This window comes from Girardinichthys multiradiatus, chromosome 12 (assembly GCF_021462225.1).
Source record: "Girardinichthys multiradiatus isolate DD_20200921_A chromosome 12, DD_fGirMul_XY1, whole genome shotgun sequence".
NCBI classification, from domain to species: Eukaryota; Metazoa; Chordata; class Actinopteri; order Cyprinodontiformes; family Goodeidae; genus Girardinichthys; species Girardinichthys multiradiatus.
The window spans coordinates 36,043,187-36,053,597 of NC_061805.1; the positions used below are offsets into that span (position 1 = coordinate 36,043,187).

A 10,411-nucleotide genomic window follows, 5' to 3' on the forward strand; every position below is an offset into this window, starting at 1 on the left:
AAAATAGAGGAAAACTGAAAAGGAATATGCTAGTGGTACATTTACCTTTTAAAAGTGAGATGCCCAACAACAGTTATGTGTAACGAAGTGTTGACCACACTTATTTCCACTGTATGCCTAGTTTTGTGTTTTAAACTTGATTTTTTAAAGCCTGCAGGGAGGCAGCTCAGAGAGGGGATTGTCTTTGTGGGTTTATGACAAAAATGTTTATGAGAGAGGGTATAGACTCGGGATGTCTGTCAATCCAGGCTTGCCAACCAACATACCAAAATCTAATCTAATCAATATCGAGTAAAATAATTTGAAAACTAGTATAGACCTTAACTGCTGATGCTTATATGTCTGTATTTGTGCTCATGTTTGTCACTGAGGGTGAGATTTCCTGCTATTTCAACACTATGGACTATGCCAGCTGCAAAACACAAAACATTCTGTCAGCTGAATAGGTGACAAGAGCTAAACCACAAAACTGGCATGGCGTGTCTTTTGAAAAACAGCTTGCTTTCCTTTTTCCCCAAATGCTTTATCATTTCATTGTCGAAAGAGTATTTTAATAATTATTGTAACGAACCCAGGGACAGGTTTATGTTACTATAGGCATATTTAGATGTGTTTGTTTAACAACTTACAGTAGCCTGTGAGAACCCCACTGATTGGCTTGAAGCTATGCTGATTATGTGCAATTATCTTTGACTACACACATGTATATTTAGGGTTGTTTAGGATAACAGTGTATCCCAACTGATGTTTTTTGACAAATATTATAGTGTGTTTAAGGGTGTAAACACAGGACAAAATATTTTTGATCCTTAAACCTGGTCTTAATGTAGTAAAATGCCATAACTGGGGTCCTTGTCATAAGCAGAGTTGGCGTAAACTTGATGTTTGGTTAAATTCTAGTCTGCATGCTGAAATATTTGAAAAAATTAGACAAGTAATTACATATTGCTTTATCTAAATATTACTGAACAGTTTATTATATCTTGCAATATTTTAATTCAGAGACCTTCCAGTTTTTCTGAAAACACAGTAATGTAAGTAACATTCATGCATGGTATATTTATGTGCAGGTCAGCAGATGAAACTTTATTGCCCATACCTGCAGCACTAACAAGAACCACAAAAAAACAAAAATCATAAAAGACTATATATGGACCTAACTTTACACATAGGGGTATGAATTATTTGGTGTAGATGTAGAAGTCAAAATAACGTCAGGCTGATAGCTCTGGTTCTCTGCATACAGCAGATATTTTACTGTCACCTTTGGCAACAGCTTTTTGGCACCCACCTGTTTGATGGCTGAACCCATTCACAGAACAATAACAGACCCTGTTGACAGATCTCTGCAATTTAATTGTTACTCTTTATGGTGTGTGCATGGCACATATCATCTTAATCAAGTATCTTTTCTTATTAAATACAGTGCGAGATAATGAATACTCCTCCAGTCATTTACAGTAGTCTTAAACAGCCCCCACAATTATCTTTAGAACAATTAAAAGTTAATTGTAAATGCTATTTTAGCAAATCCATGAACCAAGTTTAGTTTTTAAAAACAGGTATATCCTTTGTTTTTCTGTTCACTTCAGTGTCACACTTCCTGTGTGTATAAGCCCTAGATTCATTGTGCAATCTATGTACGTGTCTATGCTTAACAGTTATGACTGAAATCATTATGACCAGATATTTTGTCTTGTAATTATTACTATGATTATATTATTTAATATTTAATGAAATAATAATTTGGTCTGTCAAGTGTTGTCCTGTGAATACCAGCCCAACAAGCTGGTGGTATTAGGACAATAGAGAAAAGGGTTGAGCCAAGCTCTGGCACTACTGAATAGCAAAACTCTGCACATGGAAAATAATTCACATATTTTATTAAAATACTAGAATTTATCAATAAAAATAACTCAACTCAAAGTCAATCAATAAGCTCTTTACTATACTAGAAGAATCCAACTAAAACCAAAAACCAATGAATTATCTACAATATGAACAAGTAAATCAAAGATGGTTAAAACCATGACCAAAAGAGGGATGCAACATTACCATTCAATATTATTTATGTGTGAGAACCAAGAATTATCTTAAGGAATCTGGAAATTAGGTTAAGTTAGTCTTGGAACTAACTTAGACAATAATTGGTATACCTTTAAATCACCAATCACACTGCAATATCAGATAAAACATAATTTTAATAAAATCATATTTCCAAGAATGATTTGCTGAATAAAACCAACCTTCTGGATGATTCATTCTCAAAATATTATTAAGGAAATATGAAATTATATTTATGAGAATATTATTTTGAAAAAGAACTAGCAACCTTTCTGGATAAATGATTCTTAATGACGTTTAATTAGGTATCATCTTTAGGAAAATAATATTTAGGAAAATACTTTTTACTAGATTGGAAGCTAACAACCTTTCTGGATATATGATCCTTAATTATTTATCACCTGAGTCACATGCATAGCTTTAGCTGTTAGCGGTTGGAGCTAACAAAGGAAACTTATAGCTTGTTACCACTCTTTTAAAGTCACACATGTACCTTTAAAATACCATTAATAAAAGGATTAAAATGCATAAGTGTTGATGAGACAATCTGTGTTTAAAAATCACCCTTTTGAATAAAGTTGTCTTAAACTTAAAACACAACACAGAACAAACCATTAGCTGAGCAGCTAGTCTGCTTGCATTTAGATAGCTGCATTTCTCAACACAAAAAAGCAAATGTCATGAAATAAACATTTTCACATTATTTCATGAACCGTGCTGAGTGAAAGGGTCCAAAGGATGCTGGTTTCAGGAAGCGAAGTTGTTGTCCACGTGTGGACCGAACTGTACACAAAGGCACATTGCGGCGGGGTAGCTCTCGCATCCTGAATGTGCATGCAGGAAGGCATGCGATACTGCGGTCCCATTGCCTTCTCCTCCAGGCTGTGGTAAAAAAAAAGGCTTTAATTAGAGGTGCTGGGTCTTTCTGGCTGCTTCTTTGGGCCTTAAAAAGGAAGACAGGCTTGTCTTAAACACCTCCTTTTCGGTTGAACGTTAGAGCATCTTGAACAACATGTCATACTTAACTTTATATGCACAAGATCGGGTATTCGACCATCTGATCGCAGTCACGTTTGGATCCAAGGATTTTCCAAACTTAGTAGTCATACTCGCACACAAGCTTAGAGACCTTCAGCTGATGCACGGTTCCCTCCGTTAGCTGTGGGCTCCAGCCGGATTGAGAAGGAGCGGAAGGGGGGAACGTGTTTTTGGGACAGAGATTCCAGCTTTGACTCCTCCTCTTCTTGGGCTGAGCTTGAAGTAGGTTAATGTGATTTATTTTAAAATTTCTAGAAAGGTTAATACCGGCCTTTGATTATTTACAGTTCAAAGTCCATGTTCATTCATGTTGTAACCCATGTCTGGGGTCCCAACATTTGTATTATCACATTTTGAGGCAATTGCAGCTTCAGTTTTTTGGGGGGGAATGTCTCTTCCACCTTTCACATCTAGAGACTGAAACTTTGGCTCATTCTTTTTTGCAAAATAGCCTAATCTCAGTCAGATTGGATGGAGAGCATCTGTTAGCACGTACATCAAGTCAAGCCAATTATTCCCAATTAACTGGGTCATTCTAATAAATAAATAAGCTTTGATCTTAACCATTTCTTTAGAGATTGGGCTATGTAGCATTTATTTAGAGATTGGGCTATGTTTGGAGCCTTGTCCTGCTGGAATATAAGCTTTAACTCCAGTCTTAAGTCTTTTGCAACCCCTAACATGTTTTTACTTTGACCAGGTTCCATGTCCTTGCTGATAAATTACCAGTATGCATGTTGCATGCTGCAAATTGGCTTTCTTCTTGCCTTATTTTAGTAATGGCTTCTTTTTTGCCACTCTTAAAAGGCTAGGGAGGGCCTGGCAGATAAATCTTCTGTCAACAGATTTGCCATCCTTAGCAAGGGATCTCAGCTGCTCCAGAGTCACCATGGGCCTCTTGCCTACTTCTCTGATTATGCAGAAGGCCGTGTTTTGGTAAGTTTATGGTTTTGTCATACTCTTATTGTTTTCGTAAGATTGATCAGTGCCCCTTGATTTGTTCTAAGCTCAGAATTTTGCTGTATAATCTAACCCTGCTTTAAACTGTTCTGACGCTTTATCCCTGACCTTTCTCAATATAACATTGTTGTGGCTCTCATAGTTTCCATTGGGATTCTTGTTAAATAGAATTGTGGTGGATACCTCGTCTTACATAAAATGAGCGTGGGGTCTTTGACAATCTTCTAACACAAAAACTAATAAAATGTTAAAAGTTACTGTACCTGTCAAATAAATTCAATAGAAAAACATCATGTAAGTGGAGGTGGAAATATTCAAAATATCCCCAAAGATAAGTCAATGGCAAAGCTTGAATAAAAGTGCCATATGTCATATGGTTTAAATATCTTTATCATAGTAGAAATTGTTTTTGCATTATGGCCATAAAGGACTATGCATGGTTTAAACAGACTTCAGTATGTCTGTCCACCTCCTTGCTTCACACAAGGTTGCTCTGTGTGTGTTCAGCTATGGAGAATGATGAGAGGCCGTGGCACACAATCACAACTAAGCACATACCTTTCTGCCCCACAGCCCAGACCCAGACCTATGGGCTGTATGTTTATCAGACGTCTCGAGGTGAGATTGCTGATTTAGGACCACCGCTAATGAGGCTCCAAATTGAGTTTTCATCACAAAGTCAAGTGATTAAAAAGTGCTGAGCTCAAATCAGAAGTAAGAATCTGATGTTTATAGATAAATAGGGTATGTGGCCCTATCATAATCAGGATGTCAGAGCATTTAGAAAGTTTGACCTTAATGGTCCTGTGGTGCTTTATTTTGATGAGCATGGTTGGTTTTATGTGACAGGAATGGATGAAGCAGAGCAGAAGGGGGGTTTGAAAGACACTGAAACAAGAACACAAAGAGCATGAGAGAGCTTGAGACCAGGAAAGCAAGCTGTACACCTCCCTCCAAAAACAATATTTTTACTGAAACCTTACCCTTTCCATCTGGCTCTTTTGAAAGGTAGATTATGACTAGTGGCGTGGCTGGCTTTTTAGCCTACACTGTTCCTTCTGTAATACCAAAATGACATTTTTCCAGAAGCATAATTGTAAAGGTAATAAATAGGATTTCTGTCACTACTGCAGAGAATTCCAAATATTTATATGATACAAGCCATGCAGGAGTGAAAAAAGTAAAAAACAAAATGTAAAGGAAACATATTTCTCCATATTTTTTTAAATTTCTGCATTTGTCAAATCTGCTACAGCTCCTTATATAAAAATATATCTTTTGTACTTGGGTCCCTGTATGTCCATCCTCTCTGTAGTTAGAGAAAGACTAGCATTTTCGGGTGGCCATGGTAACAAAATGAAGCAATTTCCTTAGCTCTTTCTTCTCTGTATTTGCCTTAATTTCCACATAATTCTCCTTCACCTTCTCTTCACTGCGTGCAAATTTAAATATATATTATTTTTCCCTCCTTTAGTCATTGCATATTTGCAATATATGTGGTGTAAAGGGAGTTACTGAAACAATGAAAGCTATGTGGTGCTTTCTTTGTGTAATGTTATGAATGGCAACAGAGGATCTCCTTGCTTCTCTTCATTTAAGTCCATACTGAGAATCAATGTTGCCAAAGGCATCATCTTTAATGTGGGCAGTCCAATTGAATTGTCAGTCCCATATCTGCATATTATGGGAAACGTCAAAGGCATTAAAACACATAAAAGCAAAGGGGGGGGGGGGGGGGGGGGTCTTCTTGATTAACCACATTTCAAAGGCTTTAGCAAGCAGTTTGGACCAAACTCAAAGTATCACAAATGAGTACTTGATTAATATTCATGCTTTAAGTACTATTAATCAGTGACATAGTTCAACCACATCATTCAATTAAATTACAATTGTGTCATTTTCATTTTCCTACTGGCCCTTGAGTGTTTTCACTCCTGTGTAAATCTCTGTGGCTTGTGTTGTAGCATAAAAACAAAAGAATAGTGTGATGAGCTTCTGAGGGTGTTTGAAACCAACTTAACTCTAGTACACATTGCACCCATTCAATAATATTAACATATTAACACAGTTTATTGTTCAGACTTGTTTTTAAAATGCCAAGCAAAACGAATGTGTCAATTGGTACTTTCCTTGAAGTATATCTTTAGTGTATTAGTTAACTTCTTTAAAATCTGAGTGACACTATACTAATGTCACATACAGTAGGCAACTATAATAATAATTAAAGCTGCAAGCATCATTAGGCGGCCCTCGCAACTTAGTGCTACTTGGCCTGTGTCGCGATGGCGGGAGCCTGGCATCACCTCCTACACACCACTTACGAACCTGCTGCTCAATTCCACATGTCGCCGCTAGGTGCACTGTGAACAAGCCTTCATAGGTCATGCCCAGCTCTGCTCCGGTGAGAAGCATTCCTAATTCTAAATCCGACCTTCCCGATAGCAACTGCACTCACTTCCTGTTTGATGGCGAAGGAATAATTAAGACTTCGTATCATGCTTTGAAAATGCCATCAAAATTATTAAGTCTAATTAGACAAAGTTTAAATCTTCTAGAGACTGTCAAGGAATGTCAGTCAGCTAGGAAACCTGTCATTTGGTTGCTAGTGGGTGGGGCTAAAGTGATGTCATCAATTGACTGCCAACAAGTTCAGCATTCATCCACGATGATGCATACCAAATTTGGTGTGGATCCGATGATGTAAGAGGGAGATAGAGCATTTGAAGTTTCCTAGGGGTGCTGTTGATCCAAATTACAATGTAATCCAATAGCGGCGTTTGGGAGATGACAGCGATCAACCATCTTCAGTTTAGAGGAAATCGGACTGTGCATGTGTAATTTAGAGCCAAACCTAAGGCCATGGCATGACATCAGACTTCGCCACACTGCCACGGCCACAGCCACAGCCTCCATCCAAACCAGTTAGTACTGGAGACCAACTTAGGCTATCCTCTTATCTGTCACTGGGGACAGTTTCAGGTTGAATAGGTGAAGGGGATCAAATATGGACCTTTCAAAGTAAAACATTAAACTTCCTGTTATCAGGGTGCGGGGCTTCAATGATATTAGCATCTGATCATTGAATATTGTTCAGGGCCCAATGTTGATCAATCCCAGAAGGTCTCTGCGACTTTCTTTGTATGAGCTATAACAATTTCGTCTTTTATGGCGAGAAGTCAGATTTTGAGGCTAGGGCACACCTAAGTGCTTTGATGAGACAAAAGGCTTTTGATAACGTTTGGTCCCCAATACCTTAAGAGTATATTCAGTGATCTTGAAGTCTGTAAGTCAAAAGCTGTTGGATGAGTTCACTCAGATATGGAGGCTAGAAACGGCAAAAATGGGGTCAAAATTGTTAATTCATACCAAAAATGACTGACTTCCTGTGGGATTTGGACCAAGGCTCCAAGAGACTTTTTTGTAGTTCCTGAAAAGTTACATAGGTGTACCGCATTCCATAATCCTCAGTCAAAGCATGGCTTGGGGCTGATTTTTAAAAATCACCTAGGGGGCGCTGTGGAGCAATGAGGCCACGTCCACCAAATATTTCACTAGATATCTTTTGGGGGCTGGACTATGATTGATCATATTGAATTTGGTGCAAATCAGATAATATAGGTGGAAATTAAAGCCATGTTCATGGTGAGATGTCCCACATCACCATGTCGCCACAGCCACATCCTCCACAGTACAGTCTATGTGTTTCAAACGAAGTTAGACCAACTTGTTATCTGTCATTAGACACACTTTCAAGATGATTGGGTCAAGAAGGTCACAGAGGGACATTTCCAAGTGAAAAAAGAATGGAGTAGCTAACGCATTTTTATTGTGCGATCTGTGTATAGTTATCTCTAAAGATTTTTGTATGTTTAGAAAAACTTTTATTTAAATATATCATATATATATCATCATACTTTATTAATCCTAAAGGGAAATTAAATATTGTTATAGCTCATATTATGAAGGTTTCCTCAAAGAGCCGTTGTAGATGCTGATGGCTGTGGGCAGGAAGGAATATGAAGATAGCTCAAAATCCTTAGGAGTTTGTTAAAGTTCGACATGTATGAAAAGTCAAAAACAGCCAAAGATTACCATTTCACCCAAAATGGCTGACTTCCTGATGGCTTTAGGGAATACCTCCAAGAGGCAGTTAATTTAATTTGAATAATAATAACAAGACACATTGAAATTACAATAGGCTTTCGCAGCTCTTTCACTTCTCAGGCCTAATAATACTTAACTGACACATACAGTAGATACAAACATATATACATGTACAGTATATATGCAGTTACATAGGTTAAAGACTGTCATCATTTTACCGAGCTTCTTGACCCACATGCAGAAACTTTCAAGAGACAAATGAAGTTTTAAGAGATTTATTCAGAAGGGATATGACATGAATGAGGAATTCAGGGCGGCTCCGGCGGAACGTCCTCTGAGGAGAGAAAGCAGAACGGTGAGTATTGTTTCAGAGTGAGGAGGGGAAGATTGAGTGATGAAGGCTTACTGTTGCTGGCAGGAATGGAGTCCGGGAGGGGTGGTCAGTTCTTGGATGGAAGGTCCGTGTTTCCAAAAGGTAAACAGTTCATTGGAGGGTGGACAGGTTAGAGTTCTTGGATGGAAGGTCCGTGTTTCCAAAAGGTAAACAGTTCATTGGAGGGTGGACAGGTTAGGCAGCTGAGCGTCTAGAACCCGGTGATGGTAAGCCTGCGATCCAAACGGGGAACTTCAGAAGGAGAGTGAGAACAGGTTGCACAGGAACCACCAGAAGGATCCAGGAAGGCAACTTAAAAAAGGAACAGAGCTAGGTCACAAGAAGATCTCAGAGAGCTTGTAAAATGAGAACAGGATACAGGGCTTGAGGTACCACAAAGGACGACACTCAAGCGTCGAATGCTCAGCAACCCTCTCCCTAAAAAGATGCCATAACGAGCCTAACGACTCACAGGTGTGAGAGGCAGCGTGCAGCTCCACCCTCCAACTGAACCTGCTGAAAAAAAAACAAAGTGGAACGCACACAGAGACAGATCCTGACACACACACAGTGAAAACCAGACACATAAATTTACATACTGCTAAGAGACAGCTATTTTCATTCATCTGTCACATTCAGTCGGCTTAAACATTTCTTGTTTTGTGTCAATTAAGATTACCAAAATTATTTCTGTTTGCTAAATTACAAAATAATCCATCCATTCATCATCTATAACCACTTATCCTTGCAGTGTCACGGGGGTGAATATATCTAGCAATCACAGGGCAAGAGGCAGAATATACCCTGGACAGATCACCACTCTGTCTCAGGGCAACACAGAGACAGACAGGACAAATGACCACGCATAAACACACTCATAAACTCATACTCATAGGAAAATTAGAAAGCAGTTAACTAAACAGTAATGCTTCTGGAAAGTGGGAAGAAGACAGTGTATTCAGACAGAACCCTGCATACAGGTCCTTCTCAAAATATTAGCATATTGTGATAAAGTTCATTATTTTCCATAATGTCATGATGAAAATTTAACATTCATATGTTTTAGATTCATTGCACACTAACTGAAATATTTCAGGTCTTTTATTGTCTTAATACGGATGATTGTGGCATACAGCTCATGAAAACCCAAAATTCCTATCTCACAAAATTAGCATATTTCATCCGACCAATAAAAGAAAAGTGTTTTTAATACAAAAAACGTCAACCTTCAAATAATCATGTACAGTTATGCATTCAATACTTGGTCGGGAATCCTTTTGCAGAAATGACTGCTTCAATGCGGCGTGGCATGGAGGCAATCAGCCTGTGGCACTGCTGAGGTCTTATGGAGGCCCAGGATGCTTCGATAGCGGCCTTTAGCTCATCCAGAGTGTTGGGTCTTGAGTCTCTCAACGTTCTCTTCACAATATCCCACAGATTCTCTATGGGGTTCAGGTCAGGAGAGTTGGCAGGCCAATTGAGCACAGTGATACCATGGTCAGTAAACCATTTACCAGTGGTTTTGGCACTGTGAGCAGGTGCCAGGTCGTGCTGAAAAATGAAATCTTCATCTCCATAAAGCTTTTCAGCAGATGGAAGCATGAAGTGCTCCAAAATCTCCTGATAGCTAGCTGCATTGACCCTGCCCTTGATAAAACACAGTGGACCAACACCAGCAGCTGACACGGCCCCCCAGACCATCACTGACTGTGGGTATTTGACACTGGACTTCTGGCATTTTGGCATTTCCATCTCCCCAGTCTTCCTCCAGACCCTGGCACCTTGATTTCCGAATGACATGCAGAATTTGCTTTCATCCGAAAAAAGTACTTTGGACCACTGAGCAACAATCCAGTGCTGCTTCTCTGTAGC

The 10,411-nt window shown here is 38.8% G+C and overlaps 1 long non-coding RNA gene across 1 annotated transcript; it reads right to left on the reverse strand.

Annotated features, from left to right (window-relative positions):
* Window positions 1–8,425: 8,425 nt before the first annotated feature.
* LOC124877330 lies at window positions 8,426–9,027 on the reverse strand. The gene is made up of 2 exons (XR_007040494.1): window positions 8,573–9,027; window positions 8,426–8,500 (listed from the first exon to the last, which is right to left on the reverse strand). It is a non-coding gene; the product is annotated as an uncharacterized LOC124877330 (long non-coding RNA).
* Between the last annotated feature and the right edge of the window lie 1,384 nt (window positions 9,028–10,411).